The following is a 23,582-nucleotide window of genomic DNA, read 5'->3' as shown; positions in this document are numbered from 1 at the left end:
GTCGCTGCAACACCACACCACGCACTACTAACATGAGGCACCACCAGGTCTGGTACAGCGAGGCCATCTGCACCGTGTGCAGCAGCTCGCCGTGGCAGTAGATGTCGCTGCAACACCGCACCACGCACTCGCTCACACACTCGCACCACCAGGTCTGGTGCAGCAGCTCGCCGTGGCAGTAGATGTCGCTGCAACACCACACCACGCACTACTAAAATGAGGCACCACCAGGTCTGGTGCAGCGAGGCCATCTGCACCGTGTGCAGCAGCTCGCCGTGGCAGTAGATGTCGCTGCAACACCACACCACGCACTACTAACATGAGGCACCACCAGGTCTGGTGCAGCGAGGCCATCTGCACCGTGTGCAGCAGCTCGCCGTGGCAGTAGATGTCGCTGCAACACCACACCACGCACTACTAACATGAGGCACCACCAGGTCTGGTGCAGCGAGGCCATCTGCACCGTGTGCAGCAGCTCGCCGTGGCAGTAGATGTCGCTGCAACACCGCACCACGCACTACTAACATGAGGCACCACCAGGTCCACTCGCCGCCGTCGTGGCATTCGACAACATGCAGGGCAAGTCGCTACGTCGTGGGAGGAAATGCTTTCTGTTTTCAAATGTGATAAAACGATGGTTTAAATTAACCTGCAGACTGATTAAGTATTTAATCAGCAGAATTTTTGTGTATTTTCAACCTGATCAGTGCACGTATTTTGGTTTAACAAGCGATTTTTTTTACTTAAGGAAAGCTAAAGTAAACATTGTCTGTTTTTAGAATTAATGTAAACCACACACTTGTTATGTCTTTTACACTCAAATTTTGCAAACAATAATTATTCAAAGTGTGAATTTATCTTCTTGTAATATTGCGTGATTTTATTCTATTTATTAATATTTAATATGACAAAACGAAAAATATATATAGTGCATACTTTTAGCATATTAAGCTGACAAAGAATTTTTAACCATTTTGTACAGTATAGACATTATGAACCAAATGTAATTAATAACTATATATTTTTTTGTGTTTAAAAGGTAATGCTATTTGCTGCGTGGTATGGTTTAAAATTCCATTAGAATTTAATTTTATTTAGTCTTTTAAAGTCATAAACATTCTGATGATTTTAAAAAGCCAGTAAAATTGACTTTAAACCTAGAAATTTCGTTTTACATGTACTAAGTATATATTATATTTTGTGAAAGTTCAGCCACTCAAAAAGTCTGCAAGTTTAACCGTGTGGGACGTAAATATAAAATGACATGCGACATGGAATGAGGAGGTAACATACGGCATGAAGCAGGGATATTTAGAAAATAATCAGCCGTAATTGTTGGCTGTAAGGAAGCATGGAGTGGCTTCAGAAACTGGCCAGACAGGAGTCATTAGTCCAGTGTCCTATCACTATGCCACCTCACGCCATTAACAATTCATACGAAATAACCCAAACAAATTTGGTTACAAAATCCCGCTAATTTAACTCTTTATCTAAAAAGGAGATACCATGGATTCACAGTAACTAAATCATTCGTAATTTCTTGTTATGCCCATACTTTGTTATTAATGATTTCCAAACTTTTTTTTAGTCTACTAACACAGAAACGTGCAATGTGTGTACAAATCAACAGGTATATCTTACGCAAAAAAATTCACAATAGTTATTGTAAACTACTAGTTTCACCAACTTAATATTACTTTTACGAAAACTATTTTTTTTTCAGTTCATAAACTATGTTTTACAGTTTACTCGATAGGTCTCTTCTACATAAAAGTACAAACTACCTTAGCTAAAATTATATGAACGTAATAGTAATTAAAATGCATTTAAACGCATACAGCCCTTAAAACATACACATATCACTGGAATTTCTCATGTGATAAAATATAAAGTAACAAAAGTTTCAATAAAATAGTATTATGATAGAATCGAATTATACCTTAAATATTATGTACTACAGTTTATTTTTATGCTCTATTTTTAAATTTTAGTTTCTATGAACATTATAATTAAAGTAATTGTAAAAATTACCGGTAATATAAATATTCCGACTTAAATTTGTGTTGTGCTCTAAAAGCGTAGCCGAGACTTTTCAATGAGAGATATCTCTGATCCTGTTGTCACCACCCTACTGTTGTTTACTTGATACCAGCTGCAACTGGATCGTTTGGTTCTCCAGAGATTCTTACGAATATAGCGTAGCCGAAGCTGTTTTCACAAAGGCAGAGATGTTTATTGACAGTGCGTAACGGCCAGGTCAAAGACTGTTTGCGGGTACGATGTAGCTTGGCTTCTGGGTTATAGCCGCGTCCTTGGCGAATAATTCGCCGACGTTTCGGTCGACATTGCAGTCGCCATCATCAGCTGCTGGAGTAGGTAACTTGCTCCCTGATGATGGCGACCGCAATGTCGACCGAAACGTCGGTGGATTATCCGCCAAGGAGGCGGCTGCAACCCAGAAGCCAAGCTACTTCAGACGACGGCCGTGAAAGCAGCCTGCGAACATGATTGTTCGCGGGTACGTGTGGCAACACTGCACCGATGGGCGCCGACAGACGCGTCGGAGCGTGAACGTGAGCTAGCCTGCACGCACGAGCGATCATCCAATCAACCGGGCGGCGGGAGTGGCGGCGGCCAATGGGAGAAGCGAGCTACCCGCCCGCAGCCGCAGCTGATGGCTTGGCGGGTGGGGCAGGGGGGGGGGGGGGGCAGAAAATCGAAAACATCCTGTCGGAACAGAGTTCCCACAGTTCTCTGCGCTGCTTGCAGAGCTGTGAGCAGGGTGTTCACAGTTAGTACTTTCGTACTAGATCTAGTACATTTTTCTTTAATATAATAATATTACAGTAGCTCCAATATGTTTTATTATTAAGCGTAATTATTTTTAAAAACTATGGAATGTATGCGTGTGTGGTGTGATATCGAGTATTGCAATGTCATAATAACTTCCTAAATTGTTAAAGTAGGAAATATTTTTTCCTTGTGGACACCCTGGCTGTGAGACATCATGCAGTCAGGAATCTTCAGAAGGCATGCCATGTCGCATTTACCTCACCGTCGCGTCGCCACATCACATCGCCCGGAACATTGCGGGAATGACTCATGACCACGCCTGATTCAGGCCCGAAGCCAATGAGTTGAGGGGGAGGGGGGGGAGATTTTCCCCTCCCTTCCAGGGCTTAAAAACCAACAAGCGAAGACATAAGGAAATTTCAGCAACTTAGCTACATAAGAGTACAGAAAAATAATTTTAGAAGGATTATTCTAATCCATATCCAGTATTTAATGCTGGTTTGCACACACGTTACTATGACCATATCTTTCGTACGAACTTGACACGTGTAATTCACGTTTTTAATGAAATTAAACAATTGACTTAAAAAAATAATTATTTAAAAAAATCAAACCAAAATATTATACGTTCAGTTATCTCTTAAGAAAAACCATTACTTAAATTTATATTTGTAAACGTTGGCGATGTTAAAGTATTTTACTGTGACAACATTTTAAGCAATGCAGTTCGTGCATATGTATTATTTATTTACTGAGGCGATAATATAGTAAGCGATATGGGAACTTATAACATCGTGCAAGACAGACCTGCGGGAACAAAAAAAAGTTGCATATAATGTACCCATTCCTCTTTTATAAATATTTCACTTTTGAAATTGTTTATCAAATTGTGGTTACGAAGCCAGACCGACAAGGAAATTATTTTTTTTTTGTTGACGCTTGTACAAATTATTCAGTGCTGCTACGTTGTAAGCAACCTATATAATGCGCAAAATTAAAATATTGATTGTCTCCAGTAACTGTTTCATGAAAGGCTTTTTTTCGTTAACACTCTATTGAAACGGTGTACATTATAAGTTTTGTTGTGAAGTACTTTAATATTCAATTATGAAGAAAAAACTACTCATAAAACATGACTTGAAGGTTATACTGAACCCAGCCCACGGCTCTTTCACTATACCGACGCGCCTGCAAAGTAAAATGTTGTCATTAAACTGTAGAATCCTAGTCACTACATTACGTAAGCATCATTTATTCTGATTTTAATAACGCTAAGTTGATGTTTGTTATTTTTTGTACTTTCGACATATAAATGAACAAAACCAGCGTTAAGATTTTAAGTCTATGATTGACTTAAGACGTTGATTTAAAAAGTTTATTTTTCACATATTCCAGGGATCTTCCTTGTTTCTAGGGGTTTTTATAACCACCAAAAAAAAGGGGAGGGGAGCCTTTGGTGCAGCCAGTCCCAAATATCAGGACCACCTCTTCAGTCAGGATATCCGTCAAGGTGCCTTACATTTCAGGTCATGATTTTATGTTTATATCACAGATAGACTTGTAAATTTTTTTAATGTTTTACCTTTCACGAAATGAAAAAAATATATACAAAGCGCATACTTTTTGGATAATTAACTGCCAAAGTTACATTATGAACGTTTTGGGGTTTTACAAATAAGGAGAATTTGATTGATTGCAGAACTGAAACTTTTTAGTTTTAACTGCAATGCTACTGGCTACTTCATGACATGGTTTGCATTGCTATCACAAAAAGAAACTCATTTTATGTTTCTTGGCTGTCCAAATCCTCGCAAATTTGAGAATTTTGAAATTCCAGGTGAAATTAAATAATATTTTCTGAATGAAATCCGTGAAGTAGCCAGTAGCATTACAGTTAAACCTAAAAGAGTTTCAGTCCTGTTTTCTAGATGGTTCTCTTTATTTGTATGGCCCAAAAACGTTAAAATATAACTTTGGCAGCAACTTATGCAAAAAAGAAATGCGATGTATAGTTTTTTTTTAATTTCGTGAAAGTTAAACCCTACAAAAGTCTACAAGTTGATCTGTAATTACTGTAAATATAATGAAGTCAAGACCTGAAATGGGAGGCATCCTCTTAAACGGTTCCTTAAAAACTTGTTTCCACGAAGCGACCATTGTTGCGGGTGACCAAACATGGCGCAGACTTTCATCGGGACACCTGGCCTCGCAAAGTGGCAACGTGGCCAAGTGGCCAATAATGCACGCGCACACACCTCCCGACTCGCCTGCAACACACTCGCTCGGCGAGTTAAGGTCGAAGACTGGTATAGTGTCCTCACTACCCGCTTGCCACTTAAGGTTTCGATTAGTTCTCATTAAATTGTTTGAATACGAAATTATTAACAAGTTAACAATATGGGTATATTTTGTAGATTAAAAATTTTAATTTAAAAGAAAACTTGGTTGTCTGTAAAGTCGGTTTACGGGCGCTAGTTTAACGTGACGTCATAACAAAACATTGATGAAATGATTGCATACTTTTATGAATAAAATTTAATCATTTTTATTTCAATAATAAAATAAATACTTGAAATTATACTAGTAATCAGATTTTTAAAATGCAAGAATAATTAACCTTTATGCCGAAATTGTTGTACTAAGCAATGAAAACCACATTAACTTTTCACTTCACTTTAGAAACAGTCGACGAAACAGTTCACGTATAGATGACTTGTAATTAATTTTAAAAACTGGCGTTTAGCTATAAAGTTTAAATTTAATTATAAACAAGTTTTCATATAAATAAACTGTAATCAAATATCTATCATCCATTACATGAATCACCATAATTTTTTAGTCAATTGTAACATAACCTATTATTACTGCACTCGCCGACAGCGTAACGGAACAATGTGCGTAACGGGACAATGTGCGTAACGGGACACTTTTTCGTGCGTGCAGCCGACGTTCATCGATTTATTAGACGTTGTCACGTCAAAATGACATAGGTTAGTTAGTGACCGCCATGCGCGTTAGAAGTGAAACTTCACAGACAGGGGTTTACGAATTTTCGCAAGAACAGTTGCAAGCGCAACAGTATGAAAGTGCGTGAACATGCACGTGTTACATAATTAGGGACAAGATTAAATGTTTAATTGCGATAAAACCGAAATTAAAACTGAAAAACACCAAAAATAAAAATTCGAGTTAATACACCACAAAGCACTGAAATGAAATTAAAATCATGAAACTAATCACCATATTCAATAAAATAAATAATTCAATAGAAGTAATTTATTTAGCACGAAGCTTGTAGCATATTTAATGAAAAAAAATTGGAAAAAGTTTACTTTTTAATTTTGCAACTATTATTAGTTACTAATTTTTATATTACGACGTTAGGACATTTTTCGAACACAAAAATATTTAAGATTTATTTTATTTGTTCCGAATAGTTAGATGTTTAAGTCAAAATTACTTCTCTTTTTTTTTTTTTTTTTTTTTTTTTGTGAAATAAGTATTATGGAACATGTGTCACATTTACTCAGTAATATGTTATATTTTTAAATAGATTTCACGAAAAGTAAAACCAACCTCCTGTTTTAAAAACAAAATTGTCCTGAAAATAAAAACCATGAAATCTAGTTTCCATCTATAATGCAAACATGTCTCCTAGCGTCAACTCCTAATCGTTGCTCTTTTCGTCGCTCTCTTGGCGTTATACTTTTTGTAACGCTCTGATAACAACGCCCCGATGGGTGTAGAGTAGTTTCATTTTTTTTTTATTATAATGGCTAGTAAGCGAGGCAATTCAAAAGTAAAACTATATCTCTTCGACAAGCATCTTGTAGGCGTAAACCAGAGGTGCCCCCCCCCCCCCCCCCCCCAACCTAAAGATGCGCCACCCCCCACCCCCCCAAAAACCGAAATTTTTTATGCTATTTTCTCAATGATTTACTCAATTATTTTATAATATTATACTTTTTTAGTATTGTATTTTGTCACATTTTGCATTAATTAAAACTGGTTTTCTAATAATAATTTTGGTCATATCAGGTAATATTTCCATCCTGAACCGACAGATGCCAAACTGCTTTTGTTGAGGAAAGAGCGGGGTTGCCAATTTGATTTACAAGATCCCTTTCAACTATCAAAGCACCAGAAACGTATTTTAACATTAGAAGCTATAAGTATGTAAATAATATATACATTTTTCTCGTCTTTTAACACCCCCCCCCCCCCTGAAATTTTAATGACGCAGTCTGCGTCGTTACCCCCCCCCCCCCCTTGTGGACACCCCTGCGTAAACGAATCAACCACTGTCGTCTCCGAAAACTGTCAGCACAGTTCCGTCGATACTTTTCGTTTGATTCACAGTTGTTCCTAGCAGTGCAGAAAATGTGTTCGGCTGTCAGGACAGCCTGTGTAGCGACGTCTATCTTACTCGAGACGGTTGATCACGTAGACAGCACGTGCTGTGTTTGTCTGCAGACGTGCAGACGTGCAGACGTGCAGACGCACGCTTATCTGGGGGATCAGCGGCGGCGGTAGGAAGATAAGCGGGTGACGAATACGTAACTGAAGCGTGCCCGCGCGAGAAAACAACTCGAACATGCCGTGGGCTGCGCTTCTGTTTCCTCTCGAGCACAACGGCTTTTGTTCGCGTGGGCTGCGCCTTTCGCAACTTCTGCACTCGAACATGTGTGGGTTCGTTGGTGCACAAAGTACGGAGGATATAAATATCAAAACCAAACTCAAGCGTGCTAATGGGTATATATTAAAAACTGTATTGTAACAGTAAATTATAATCTTTCATTTAATTTCATGTGAAAATGGCCAATCGTAAATTATAAAGTACGTTAGATAACATTATATATATATTATATATAGCTTTCTTTTCACCTTAAATGCGTACCCATCACATTATTTTCGAACCACTTTTGTTTCAAAATGTAAATATAAAAACTAATGTATTTCACAGAGTATAAACTCTTAGGTAATACATAAATTATAAGTGCTAATTTATTTTTCTATTCTTGGTTGCTATCTTCATCAGTGTTTCCAAATACCTCCTTAAGGACTCAAACATGAAGGATCATTGAAAATTTAATCTTAATGGATGTGATTTAATTTTGTTGACCTTCCAAGGATACTTGCAGACTCGCCTATGGCGTCCTTTCAAGAGACCTGGTGGTCTTAAAAAAATGTAACTATAGTCTGTCGTAGTCAGCCAACTGCCGTCTACATCTTACGTAAATCTATTACTGCCAAAACGATTATGTTGAACTTTTAGAAACTTACAATTATCTAAAATATAATATAAAACAATTTCTAAAAGTAATGACTGCCGAAAAATGTATTTCCTTGTTTGTACAACGGGTTGAGTTAGCATATAAAGAATTCGGATGTCCTTTCACGGCCTTGGCACGTAAGTATATTTGGTTAAGGCTTCATAAGGGTGTGCAAGACTCATCCTTACTATCCAGAAATTTCATATATTTTTACAATCTAATAAGTCTGGTCTTGAATGTTACTTACATAATTTCTTTCAACAGTTTCGTTAATCGCCATTCTTTTTTATCTTCCACCAGATAAAAGTTGAGAATCACTTGAGTCAACACAATGACGATTGCGTCTGAAATAAAAATTTTATTGATGAATGAACCATTGTGTATACACATAACGTGTTCCGTATAAAAATAAAACTTCATGTTATTCAACAGTTCAATTATTTAAAACATTAATAACATTTTTTAAAAAAGTTTATTGGATTCGTTTGAATATACTTTATGGTATTATGTGATTGATATTCTCTCTCTAAATATTCTCAACCTATAAAATTGGTGCCCAAACAACATATGTATTTTTTGAAGTGAAACATCTAATGCGACTTCCAACAAGGTTGCGTTAAACGTTTAACGCTACCATGGAGGTGGTACGAAAGCACTGTTGCGTTAAACGTTCAACGCTCCTGGGGAGGGGGAATAGAAAGAGACAGAGCGAGAGTGAATGCGTGGCACTCGAACGCATGCGCGTAGTATACCTGTTACAGGCTAGCGCGAGCGTTAGCAACGAGTAGCGGCCAATATTCCAAGCACATGCGCGTGGTATTCTTGCTATGCAGCGAAGTAAACAGTGTGAGCGTCGTGGAATTAGCTGAAATACGTACTTGTTCTATTTTATTGTTCTATTATAATTTATAATATTCATTATTTTTTCAATGTTTCTCGTGCAAGTTCGACATCATCCAATCGATCTCCATTTCCTATCTTCGTTAAAATCGTCTAAAATATACAACATTTACTGCTCACTGAAAACTGCGCATGATAAAAAAAAATTGGTTGTCTGTAAAGTCGGTTTACGGACGATAGTTTAACGTGACAACGTCATAACAAAACATTGATGAAATGATTGCATACTTTTATGAATAAAATTGAATCATTTTTATCTTAATAATAAAAGAATAAATACTTGAAATTATACTAGTAATCAGATTTTTAAAATGCAAGAATAATTAACCTTTATTGCCGAAATTATTGTTGTAATAAGCAATGAAAACCACATTAACTTTTCACTTCACTTTATAAACAGTCGCCGAAACAATTCACGTGTAGATGACTTGTAATTAATTTTAAAAACTGGCGTTTAGCTCTAAAGTTTAAATATAATTATGAACAAGTTTTCATATAAATAAACTGTAATCAAATATCTATCATCAATTATATGAATCACCATAATTTTTTAGTCAATTGTAACATAACCTATTATTACTGCACTCGCAGACAGCGTAACGGAACACAGCGTAACGGAACAATGAGCGTAACGGGACACAGCGTAACGGAACAATGTACGTAACGGGACACAGCGTAACGGGACACAGCGTAACGGAACAATGTGCGTAACGGGACACTTTTTCGTGCGTGCAGCCGGCGTTCATCGATTTATTAGACGTTGTCACGTCAAAAAAACAACAAAATGACCAGCGAACAACTAAAATATCCTTGGAGAATATTCCGGACTAGAGGACATGGAAAAGTCCCAGGAATCTTACAAGAATACTTCCATCGTGACTGATAGTTCGTGAAACGTAACTTGTTTTTATTTGACAGTTCCCAAAAGTGGTTAACAATAATCTGCGCATCGTCACACCACTTTTTTTCGGTCCACAGTGTAATACACAACTTATTTTGCTTGTCAGTGTTAGTGAACAAAAATCATGTCATAATTTACAAGTGACAGTAGCGTTCTTTAAATGGTTCATGCAATGAGGATTTTAGATTTTAATACAATTGGACATACGCCATTGCAGATTTGCACTGTCTGTCGTGGAAAAAAAATTCAAGAACGCAAATTTAGAAATAAAAATGAAAACATAAACCCGCAGAGAACATTCTAAATCAGCCACGTCAAACAGATAATCACAACGATGAACCTAAACAGGTGTCATGGACAACACAACGACGACAGCACAAGAATTCTGTGGAAGGAATTTAGACATGAAAAGAAAAAATAACAGCACAGACAAACACAGTGTGCTAACAGCGACGAGACAGTTCCAACAATCAATAACAGCACATGCAGGCAGACAACATAACCTAGGAAACGCAGCAAACATGCAAACATAACGATGTTTGTGCCTGATGCCAGTTTCCGAAACGTAGCAGGTGTTTTTGTCATTGGAAACCTACTGTGTTGTCCATAATATCCGCCTATTCTTATCCTTGAGTCGCACTTCTGCATCTCACTCATTCTATGCAGCCAAAGCCGACCACGGTAGCGTATTCGGATGCACACCGGCTCACGGTGCGAGGGATCCTGGGTTCGAGTCCCGGGTAAGGCATGGGTTCAACATACACATGCTGATATTTGTTTACGATATAACGATGTTTCAACAAGGACAAATAATGTTCGCAGGCTCTCACGACCATTGTCTGAAGTAGCTTGGCTTCTGGGTTGTAGCCGCGTCCTTGGCGAATAATTCACCCGGCGTTTCGGTCGACATTGCAGTCGCCATCATCAGGGAGAAGTTACCTACTGTACTCCCTGATGATGGCGACTGCAATGTCGACCGAAACGTCGGGTGAATTATTCGCCAAGGACGCGGCTACAACCCAGAAGCCAAGCTACTTGAGGACAAATTGACGTTTTGGCTGTTGGCGTAAGCTGTAGGCCACACAGCAAAAAAAAAAAAAAAAAACGCAGCCAACTTCGCAGCCGCCGTGACGTCACGAGTCTGCGCAGACAGCTGTCACGTGGGCCAGGAGTGACATTACTTGTTGGCGCCAATTCTCCGCGTGTGCACAACCAATCACTCGGCAGTCGCGAAGTTCCTCGCTTACCTCCGCCACTGCCGCCACTACCTCCACTACCACCACTACACCGTAAAAAAATATGTGGAGTCACACGAAAGCACGGATTAATATATTCCGGAAACCGGTTAATTTGTGAATACACATTTCGCTTTGAAAATGAAGTCAGAAATGTGCAACTTTTTTTTTTTTAATTTTCCGTGATAGATTTAATTTTTTGTCTATGCTGAAACATGTTTCCACCCAACGAATTGAGTGCAAATAATGCGACTTCTGTGCGCTTTATAATTCGTTCGCGATCGATAGTCTACGTGCATGGCGTGAATTTAATGAAATGAAAGTTTATACTATCAAGGAATAGTTTAGTTATAACAATTTCTTTGAACTATTCCGCAAGAATATTTAGTTTTATCACACACTATACAAATAAATATTTTCGATTTTGAACCAAGGCTGAGTCTGAATACAATCATATCATAGCCAAATTCTTTCGCGAGACCAAACGTATTTTTTTTTTATCGTTTACAATACATTTAAGTTGCAGCATCACCAGATCCTCGAATTCGCAGAAATATGTATGTACCGGTAAAAATGTTTTCGTCTAAGTTCTAAAAGTATCTTTGCGCGTTATCCATTCATTGCCTCTAACTGCAATGTATCAATTTTTTTTATTATTATTTTCAAAGGGCCTATAACTCTTTGTGAATTTACTAAGCACTCTTTAAATTTTGTTACATATAACTGAACTAAACTGAAGTATGCCGAAATAAAAAATCTTTACCTGCAGTGTTTTGGGTTTAATATCAAACAGTCCAAGTCAAAATCCATTCAGTCACGTAATGTACCAGAAATCAAGAATAACACTTGGTTTTGAAAGTCAGATTTAGCATCAATGACGGAATGGAGAAGGTGAGACGCAATGGTAACGCAATAGACTCTCAATTCAAGATTCGAATTCCCGCTCAAGTTAAACCCAATTTCTACTTTTCGTAGTCCCCCCCCCCCCCCCCCCCCCACACACACACACACACACACACACACACACACAAAAAAATAACTCCAGACAAATGCTGGGATGGTTCCTTACCGCAGGCCATTGCTTCGCCCATATTTATGTTCTGTGCAGTTGCGTGTTAAACGACCTTGTTGGCGACAAGATGTTAAAATTAATAAATAAAATATATAAACTATATAAAAATGTAAATGTTGGTTCAAAATCAAATCTCCTAAAGTTATTTACCGATTGCTTTGAAATTTTCAAACAAAGTTACATTTCAATACGTGAGTGTTTTATATACCTATGTCACACCTGTGACAGGTAAATAGGTTGATAAAATATAGGTGAATAAAAACATGGAAGTTTAATATTTGCACTACTATAGAGTGACATACATAGAGATACATGAGAGATAGAGCTATATAGAGATATATACATAGAGAGAGACTGTATGTGTGTACCTACTTCAAAAAAATTTAAAAAAAAAAAAATGATTGCGGCATTGCAACACGCCGGGAATTAGCTAGCATAAAATAAAATTTGCATGGTTGTCCCGCGCGTTAGCGATGAAACTTCACAGGAACCGTCAGCAACGATTACCTAAATTAGCGAAGACCACCATCCCGGAAAAGAAACCCCTACTGAACTACCTTTTACTTTCAAACTCTTCGTCGTTAACAGCGTATCAGAAAATGCAGCAGAAGTGACGCTTACCCAAGAAAAGGGGAGTGAAGCACTCAACGTTCACCCTCCCCCCTCTCCATCGAACACCCCACTCCTGGGCGCTGCACTCTTCGTTAAGCCGAGGCCACACAGACAGCTACGCTATGTTATGTTCGCCATGTTCGCTATGTTCGCTATGTTCGCTATGTTCGCTATGTTCGCTATGTTCGCTATGTTCGCTATGTTCGCTGCGCCACGCGGCCAGACAGGACAGTCCAGTTCGCGCTGTCGGAGACACGCATGCCGTGGGATTCCAGTGATGATTCCGACGATGATAATATTCTGCTGGCTCTCACAGTACGTGAACGTAAAAAGAAATAGGTTAACGAATTGAATTTAAAAACAAAAGAATTAAAAAAAAATTCATCCTTTGATGAAGCAGTTGCTAGTGAGGACGAAAACCAAATTTATGGATTATTTCAGGATAAATTCAAATCCGTTTTCTATATTCTTCCATCGATTTATTCCATAAACATGGATATTTCGCAATTTTTCAATTAAATTTTCCGAGGACTTGACTATTTAGAGCATAATGCTGAGAGGAAATAAGCTTCATAAAAAGCAAACCCAGAAGTACAGCACAATTCCGCGCGAAAACATGTTTTTGGTTATCTGCGCATGCGCGAAGATAGCGACTTATATCAAAAAAGGCCGGGAACCAAACAACCGGCGACGACGCCAACACAGCGAGCATAGCGACGAGCAACTACCAGCTGTATGGAAGTTGCACGTGTGCAGTTCCTCGCCTTGTCGAAAAGTGTGTTCGCAAGTGCTGTTTCCAGACGGAAAAAGAAAACGGACGACAGACTGCGGGCGCTCCATGGACATCGTCCAATCAAGTATGTCAGCTTTCGAAGCTCGGCAGCGTCCGATATGTCAGTTTTCGAAGCTCGGCAGCGTCCGATATGTCAGTTTTCGAAGCTCGGCAGCGTCCGATATGTCAGTTTTCGAAGCTCGGCAGCGTCGAAGTGGTGAATTGCACCGACATTTCGCCACAGCAGTTACTAGGTACCCTAATAACACGTTTACAGACCCACTTCATCGATTCGTTTAGCGTTGGCCCAGCTAGCAGTGTTTTAAGCTAGTTTTAAAATAGGGGAGTTAGTCATAGCTGGCCAATCCCCGCACAAAGCACACGATGCAAGCGACCCTCTCCCAGCATGGCTAATCCCAGTATGACCAGGCGTATAGGCTTCGGCCTGAGACGTACCTAGGTCCCTCCCTAGCCCGGGCCCATCCTGCAATTCGTGGGCTTAGTGGAAAAAGTTGACAAGTCCACTTTTTTTGTGAAAATGAGTTAACTTCACAGATGAAGTTATAAGGGCAATATCTTCGGCAAAAAAACGTTTGGAAGTCCAAATAATGAATGATTGTGGACATTTTCTTCTAGCTTTATTTCGGCAAGTCCATTATAACGTTATTCTAGGCAAGCAAAACTTGGTAAGTGAACTAACAGACTTTTTCCAGAAATTGGACTTTCAGACTTTTTCCACTAAGCCCACGAAATACACTTAGTTTTTAGTAAGGTTAGGAAAATTAATCACTATGCCACCTTCGGTTTCTACTCCAGCCGCCATCCTGCCCGCTAGTTCACTTGTGTAACATAGTGCGACAGGCGCACCACTACAATCAAGCAGCCATATTTTATTTGGAGTGCATACATTATCGCTTGGATTGCTTCGCATTAGACCAAGGCCAAGGGTTTACGAGTAACCAGCCATCAAGTCACTGCCCCATAAGAAATGCATTAGGCAAATATTCCCTATTTCACAACTCGCTCAATGTTATCAAACTGACTCGATTACTCGTAGCCCGTTCTGGTCCAGAGAATAAAGCTGAGGACCGATTTTATTTTCCTCGCTACTCGCTTGCCATTGCATTCGTCGTGTAAGTCATCATACACAGTCAAGGCGAAATTGTTTTAAAAATAATAATAGAATTTAGTATTCATTAGTTTAAAATAAACTAAAACAATAAAAAAATATCTAGACATGATTTAAGCCTCACGATAAATCGCTCATGAGCGAGTGAACTGATTTCACTCGCTCGCACAGTGTAATAAACATTCGCTGAGCTTGTAACGTCACGCTCACGAGGTTTTTTTTGTAAGTGAGAAGTTAGTACATTCGCCCAACGCAATCTATGATTTGTAAACTGTACTTGAGTAAGAAAAAGATTCACAAAAATTCTTGCGTATTTTTAACCCTGTAGGCAGAGCGTAACCTTGCAGGCCTCAATTTTCAGCACCCATGCCCACTCTTGTTCAAACTGCACGACACCGCTTCAAGGTCGAAACGGCGGGAATTTTCCAACAAATAGTACTAGGATGTGATTGGAGCCAATTATAAGCTAGTGTGTTAACAGAAGAAATGATCACGTAAATAAATATTGGAATTTTCTCCCTCGGGCAGCAGGCTGGGGTCTGGACCTTGAAGAATAGTCACAAAAAGAAACACTTGTAAACATTCAAGGGACAAAGTGCGCATCAGTAGGCATTAAAGAGAATAGGAAGTTTGTGGAAATAAATGCGATTTTAATTTTATGTATTAAGATTTATCATAGTTTATTTTTCTTATATTAATGAGTGAACAAATTTCGGGTTATACCTCGTCCACGGAGACGAAACAAACAAGAGGAAGTTGCGAACGATACAGAATGGTAAAGAACAATAGCAATTAATATTGAAAATAAGGAAGAGGAATAAGATGAGATTAATGGAAATAGCAAAACAATTGATTAATATTTGAGGTTTCACATTTCTATTTAATGTGCTTGAGTTGCGTCGAAGTAAGAATGTGAAGTTATGTTGAATATATTGTCTTCGCCAATGCGAATTGGATTTTTTAATGTAAAATTGAACAGCATATTTTATATATTTGAATATTGCAATATGTTACTACCAAATTTGAGGCGAGGGGTTATTTTCCCCATACGCATTTACAAAGTGTTAGATTCCAAATTTCATTCGGTGTGCCAATTCTAGTTGCACTTGGCAATTTTTTTTTATAAACTGAAGTAATAATACGTCTGCGTATTATTTTCTTTTTTTCTACATTCCGGGACACAGACTTTGCCTTGCAATTATATGCATGTATATCGTGTTTTATTTCTTTCGAAATAAATGTGTCTTAAAACATTTATATAATTAATATTGCTGTTTTTTTTCTAAATAATGTCAAATTGTTTAATATTACCAACTTATTCACGCCCTAAGTATAACTTGAATCTATTTAAAAAAAATTCGAAAAGTATGTTTGGGCATAAAATGGGGGGAAAAGGTGCGGTGTTGTAAAGAGATCCCGTCACGACCGAGAAAAACGGACGGGACTTGTGTGACGGGACGCGTAGGTGCACGTCATCCTTGAACGTGACACGAGGCACGTTGACGGAATGCACACTAATGCATGTGCACAATGAAATTTATTTGTTTATTTATTTATTTATCGTCTTTATTGGTGGCGAAGTTAAGGCGGTATGCCTTTTCTTACACTTAACCACTTTTCTGCAATTACATCAAATAGTGGAATATTAAAAATTAAGCATGATAGAAGCAGATGTTGACTAAATATTAAGAGAACAAATTAAAATTTTAACTTAATGTTCAAATATTAACTATTACAAAAGATTCAACCATAACTAATTTAAAGTAATTAAAAATTAAGCATAAACATACATAAAAAGGAAAGTGATTAAACATACAGCAAATAGTATCTTATCCACTTAGACACGTAGAAAAAAGAACCAGTTTAATTGACTATTGGTTGTAGGAATGAAGAGTCCGGCCGTCCGTCACTGATGACTGAGCTCGTCGGTAGCTAGGCACGCGCCGGTTTTCCTCAATGAGCCCGAGCTGGCAACACCGGACGACCGCCGTTACACCCCCCCTCCCCGCCCAATCCTTCACCCACACTCACCCTCTGCCCCGGCCACGTCTGTCCACGATCTTTCGCCCTCCGCTTCACCCGAGCACTGCCTGGCGACAATGATTCACAACCCTGACCTTGAATCTTGCCCTTCAACAACGGAGATTCTAACTATTTACCAACCATCGTCGAGCGAGGTCAAGCACCATCCTTTTCCGCAATGTTCTGGGCGTTGCGATAAAGCGACTGGTGTGTCAGCGACCTCAATTACGTCACAGCATGTCGTATCCTGACACGTTCGTACTCTCTATACGCAATCAACAAATAAGGAGTTTTTAACCGACACCTTTACTTCACCACCTTCACAACTATCAAGAGGTATAAAGCTGAAGTAACATCACAGAAACCCTTAAGAAAATAACGATGTTGAAAAGTGAATGCACAAAAAATAGTGTATTAGTTTCATTCTTACAGATGAGCCCCTTTTGCACAGAAAAACCCCTGCGACAAATCCAAACCAAGCATAGTATCTATGTGAAATTTATAGCACTTACATTTAATTTTAAAACTAATTACATTTGATTTAAGTTCAACGTTAAGACAGTAAAACACGCCTTGTTAGTTTGAAGGTGAAATACTAAATACGAAAAACTAATTTATAAGGATTTTTGTATGTTAAATCTAATCACATGATACGAAATTCGCCAATTTTACTGTGCATACGCCAAGAAGGAAAAACTAGAGCATTAAAGTACACCTTATTTAGACATTCCTTTCACGCCATCAGTCTCTATTAACCAGTTTTCAAGGCTTCTTGGTGAATTTTAAGCACTTTCGAGAGTCATTATTCAATTAAAGATAAATTCAGGACTTTTCAAGGATATTAAGGTAGTGTACGAACCCTGCAGACGATTCCTAACTCCATGTTTCAAGGATGTGCAGGTGGCACTCCCAAACAGGTCGGCAAGAACTTTCATTTTCAGTGGTTGGCAGCAAGTTGTTGTGGTTGGCACGGGGTTGAAGTGCTCTATTTTCTACGCACCCTTCAATTTATTTATGCTCGGCATCACAGTACCGTTCTTCTCTCAAGTTTATGCTAGTCACGTTGTGAGACAAACACTAGTAGTTAACAGTCGTATTTTTTGCCACAAAAAAAAAGTTTAACTCCTGGCAAAGAGAAGGCTACTCGGATTTTTTCAGTTTTAATTTACGGATATTTTACTTGTGTTGAAGCGACTTTTCCATTAGCCCGTCAGTTTCACTAAACTTTCACTGCGTTTAACAGCGAAATGCAAATGCACTAACTTAGTTGTGTTTTATTCTATGCGGAATTTTAAAGTAGAACAGTTCCGCAATCTCTCCCGGCAGTACTTCGGGTTTGGTTTGGGCGATGTTAAGACACGCTACATGCCCGCGGGTTCTGGGGGGGGGGGGGGCTGAATTGTATCCCCTTGGAAAGAGTACTTGTCATACTTTTGGTGGCTGTAGTGTAGCTAGGTAGAAACTGGAAAGGTACACTTTCCGATTTCTTAAAATGTTTCGGTTTTAATGCAAATACGCACTGGAAAGGTATCCCCTCGGAAAGGATACGATTTTCTGTACAATGACATAGCAGAAAATAAACTGGAAAAGTACCCTTTTCGATTTCTTAGGTTAGGTTAGGTTAGGTTAGGTTAGGTTAGGTTAGGTTAGGTTAGGTAAGTATGGTGCACTAGCACAGACAATACACGGGATAAAAAATTTCCTCCGACCATATATTCTGATCGAAGTAGAGTTTACACGAACATAAGAAAAAAGAGAAGACAATTTAAAATGTTACGCTACACAGGCGGTTATTTTGCTAAGGTATTCTGTGGACACTCCCTACCAGCGCTACCTAGTATGAAATTGAGTAAAACTAGGTGCTTGTATCGATACATTGCTTGTCTGGCAGCCATTTTGGGATATGTTTCCAGAGGGGATAACTTTCGCGATTTTAAAGCAGAAAATTATATGCATTTTAAGAAATCGGAAAGGGTACCTTTCCAGTTTATTTCCTGCTGTGTCATTGTTAGAGACCGGAAAAATTCGCGAATTCATTTCGCGATAGGCTAAAATACAAATAGTTATACCTCAGTGCTGCCTCTGCTATTGGCTCACTACTCACCTGGATGACTCTGGACCAATGAGAAACACCCGACCGAAGCTTTATCGAATCTCAGGCTGCTACGTTGAGACGTGTCACAAGACAGCAGCCAATGAGTGGGTGGCATTTGACCGAGTGTACGTAGAACTATGGAGTTCATCCTACAGGTCATTGAACCCGCGAATTTTTCCTGTCCCTAGTCATTGTATATACAATCCAGAAAGGTGCCCTTTCCGAGGGTATACCTTTCCAGTGCATATTTGCATTAAAACCGTAACATTTAAAGAAATCGGAAAGGGTACCTTTCCAGTTTCTACCCAGCTAGACTACCGCCACCAAAAGTATGAAAGGTAGCCTTTCCAAGAGGATACAAGTCTATCGTCCCGGTTGTTGCAAGCGTCGAGGAAAGAAACCGCCAAGTCTCGGGGAGTGTTCGCGCTGGGTGACGTCACCGTCTTTTGTTTCACGGCTCGCTGAGCTGAGTCGCGAGGTTCCGCAAACGAAGCGCTGGAGCCGTGATCAAGTTCCTTTCTTCCACGACGCATTCGCGCATGCTTGGATTCCAAAACTGGAAAGTTTGTTTCCATTTTGTTACAACGAAATTGAAACAGACACGTTTGCAGAAATACGCGCACTAATTTAAAGATACCACTGAGATACACACACACACACACACATATTTGCTACAAACATTTGAGAGACTACGAAATGAAAGATTTTATCATCCAAAATTAAACAGTACCCTAATTAGCATATCTGAATAGTTTTGAGTTTTACGATTGTATTTACTTTGTACTATAATAATTTTACGATACACGTAATTAAAATTTTACTCCTGGTTTAAAGGAGATATGCAAACTTAATATTAAAAAAAAAATTACTTAACATTATTATCTTTTGTCATGTATGAAGGCAATTTTTTTTTCTTCAGAATTTTTCTGTTTCTTAATGTCTTACTTTCAATCACGGAAATTATTTCGATACTTTTGATATTTGACATCTTAGCACTATGTGTACGGCATTTGGTGTAAATAATTTCGTGAATGGAACGGAAATAGCATGGAACGTAAATGTTCAATCGCGGTGCTGCTATCTGTGGAGGATGGCAAGAGCCAAAGTTCATAGAGAGAAACACAAACGTTAAAGTATCAATTGTATAATGAATTTTAACAAGATGGGCAGTATTTTGACAAAATTCCTTATCAAAAATAGGTCCAAAGTCGGGGGTTAGTATTTTCTCAAGTCTTTTTCGCATTCGTCGGAGCCATTTCATCGTATAGTTTAGCATGTTGCTCTGCAAATCGAATGCTTGGATAGTCTACGTAGCTGCTCGGGCAGAGAGTTCTAGCGGCGGGTGCTGAAACTACGTGAGATTCGCGTCAAGAACTTTAGTTGAAACCCCTATTTTCTTCTATCTTTCTTATTGGATAGTGTCTTTACGGGATGGTTAGTGGGTAGTGGGTCACTATGCGTACCAACCTCGGCCGATAACGACTGGAAACAAAATCATCAAATACGTAGAGACCGGAAAAATTCGCGAATTCATTTCGCGATAGACTATAATACAAATAGTTATACCTCAATGCTGCCTCTGTTATTGGCCCACAACTCACCTGGATGACTCTGGGCCAATGAGAAACACCCAACCAAAGCTTTATCGAGTCACTGGCTGCTTCGCTGGGACGTCTCACAAGACAGCAGCCAATGAGTGGGTGGCATTTGACCGAGTGTACGTAGAACTATGGAGTTCATCCTGGAGGTCACTGAACCCGCGAATTTTTCCGGTCCCTACAAATACGTAATATTGTTATCTCTACACGCTCGAAAAAAAAATATATATTTCACGGCCATGCAGAGACGAATTTGTCGATATTTTCTCAATAGTCGCTCGTTTCGGGGGCGTATTTGTTTATGACTAGCACCCACTTTTATTTCCGTCTCATTTTCGATTTTCTAAACCAATTCAAATAGAATTGTCAAGATATCTAGCAACAAAAACGGCGAAAGTATACGCGTGCGCAAGACTATATAAACATTTGTCACGAAAACCAAATGACGAGCAACAGTAGGACAACATCGAATAGGTTTATATTATGTGTCCACAGCGTGATAATAAATTACAATACCCTTAAATAGATAGCTTTGGGACGATTAAATATTTAAAGATGCAATATAACGTTTTTTTTTCCGTGGTTGTCGGAAAACAATTATTTTCGTCAAAAAACAAAACTAGAAAACAAACGTAAATTCAAAATTGTCAAAACACCCTTATCGCAAATACGCTAACGCGGTAGGATCAGCCGCTGACGCTAGAATGCTCTACGTAACTTGTCTCCCGTTTTTTCGACAACTTTCCTGTATTGTTCTACTGTAATATTCGGTTTAAGTATCTGCGCAGCTGGGAACAGCGGTCATTCCAAGTCGGTTTCTTCGGACGGTGGCGGTGTGTTTTCGTATTCCTCCTGTCTGGCTTTACGGCCCTGTACACCGTCAAACTTCGTCACCGATATACTTGACAGTAAAGTTGCAGAGAAGTATTGGACGGAAAAATGGCTTCCAATTTATTCCATCAAATACATTTGGACATTCAACATCAAATGTGTTTTAAACAATGTCACACTATTAAGTATATCTGGAGCTATCTCAAACTATTATTTGAATCACATTTTGGAATTAAAAATTAGCATAATTTCCTTTTTACATACAGAATTATTTCAATTACGACATCCATATTAACATTATTTTAGTTATTAAACTTGTTCAACTTCTTTAATCGGCAATATGCTCTTCGCCATTTTAAAGAATCGTCGAGACGGAATCGGATGTCATGTCCGTTTTCGCGAGGCAAGATTTTGATTTGGCTGCTTGCATCAACATCGAACTTATTTTGGAACCCTTCCTACACGCAAAATTCTTGACGGAAACTCGAGTCATCCAACTTGTCAGGCAAACATGGCTTCGCTAGTGAGGTTTTCGGTGACATCATAATAACCCTCTAACTTTGTTTGACACGACATATCGGGAGGTGTCGGAAGCGAAAACCCGACCGTGTGACAGGGCCCCGTAGACACGCGAAGGCAGTAAACCTGCTCGCTCTCCCGGAATGTGCGGGTTCCGCCCGCGCATGCGCACGACAGGGCCGAGAACCGCAGCGTTGCCAATTCTACTCGATCCTTCCGCTTATCCCTCACAAGGTCAAAACCCTCGGCAGCTGGTCGAGGTGACGGCCCGCCAGGAAATACCTTTTCACCATGGGGGAGAAACTCTAATTACCGAGACCTAGTTTTTTGAAGTAGTTATGGGCCCGTCCGCTAGATAGTAGTTTTCATAATATATTGCTGACATAACTAAATTAATTTATTAGGAGAAGTAATGTATAAGCTATTATCAGGCAAACAAACCAGTGAAAATTCACTCGATTTAGGTAGCCACTAATTTTGTGGTGTGTAATACAATGAGTTTTTGCACCTCCTACTCCTTTATTTATTACAAGACGGTTTATTACTAAACAGCATTAAGTGTTTTCGCATCGATTAAATTAGTTTTGCGCCGCCAAGGAGATAACTTAATATAACCAAAAAAACGTATTAACTAAAAAAAATTTGTATGAGAACCTCTATTCCGATTTTTTATTTGCTGGTAGTTATGGGCCCGCCCAACAGACAGCGACACATGTCGCGTGAAACATGGTTTCAGTTTCCACTGCAAGAGACGCACTTCTTTTTCCCTCCATGTTATGTGCTTTTCACACACTCCTGAGTCCAGAGTTCAGACGTACATAAGAATCTTGTGGCGATCGATGGATGAACTGCAGATGAAATTTTCGTTGCATGTGTGCGCGCGTATCGTAAAAATTCACTTTTTTTCCTTCATAACGCGTCTAAATAAGTATAACTTAACAAAAAAGTTATACAGAAATAAAAATTATATATGCTTTTAAAATCTCATACTTTAGTGAATTATCTTGAATACTGGTCCATTTCATTAAAAACCTTTTTATTGTGAATAATAGAGATAGAAATTGTGTTTATAAACTTTTTCAAGTGTATTAAATAAGTGAAGTTTTATGTTCCCGTAAGTATAACGATGTAAGGTTGCTTGTAAGCTTCCATTGTCGCTGGCGGGGTGTTTTTGTGGAAGGTTTTGTAGTCTCCTGGCAGTTTTCATGGAAGTGTTCGTGAGATTATGTTCCCGTATGTATAATTTATTTGCTTTATAAATTATTTTATTATTTTATAAATAATTTAAGTCAATAGATTAGAATAGACATTTAACATATTTATTGATTTTCATGATTAAATTTATCTCCACTATTTTACTAAATTAAATAATTATACTTTACCAACCATGTTCATAATATCACTCCAGGCCTTTTATTTTATTTCAATGAAGTATTTGCATGCAAAGTTAAAGTTAGATTTTTATTACACCAAGTAAGTATAACTTCTAACGCGCCTACATAAGTACACACACGAATATTTTTATATTACGTTTATTATTATTTTTTTATGAAATGCGAATACAAGTTTCAGTTAAGTTTTAATGTAGGTAGCAGGAGTAACATACAGATAAAGTAGTGTCGCCATGGTTTATGTCTACGCAAAATAACAATTCAGTTTCTTTATCGGCGAGTTTTCTTTATGCCGATTGGTTAGGCGAACGTGTCACGTATGTATGTAGATATCTGTACACGCCATTGATGTCCATAGATCATCTCTACTGCGCAGTCCAGCCCGTCTCGATGTTCACTGTACGAAGTGGTCATTTGAAAGTCACAAATAGTTACACAT

At 38.6% G+C, this 23,582-nt stretch overlaps 1 protein-coding gene across 3 annotated transcripts in view; it reads right to left on the bottom strand.

Annotated features, from left to right (window-relative positions):
• LOC134529137 (trehalase) overlaps positions 1 to 23,582 on the bottom strand; it is a 469,230-nt gene that overhangs the window by 133,679 nt on the left and 311,969 nt on the right. The window lies entirely within an intron of this gene.

This window comes from Bacillus rossius, chromosome 2 (assembly GCF_032445375.1).
Source record: "Bacillus rossius redtenbacheri isolate Brsri chromosome 2, Brsri_v3, whole genome shotgun sequence".
Lineage (NCBI taxonomy): Eukaryota > Metazoa > Arthropoda > Insecta > Phasmatodea > Bacillidae > Bacillus > Bacillus rossius.
Note: the sequence above shows the minus strand (reverse complement) of the source record. Positions and strands in the feature narration are given on the sequence as shown.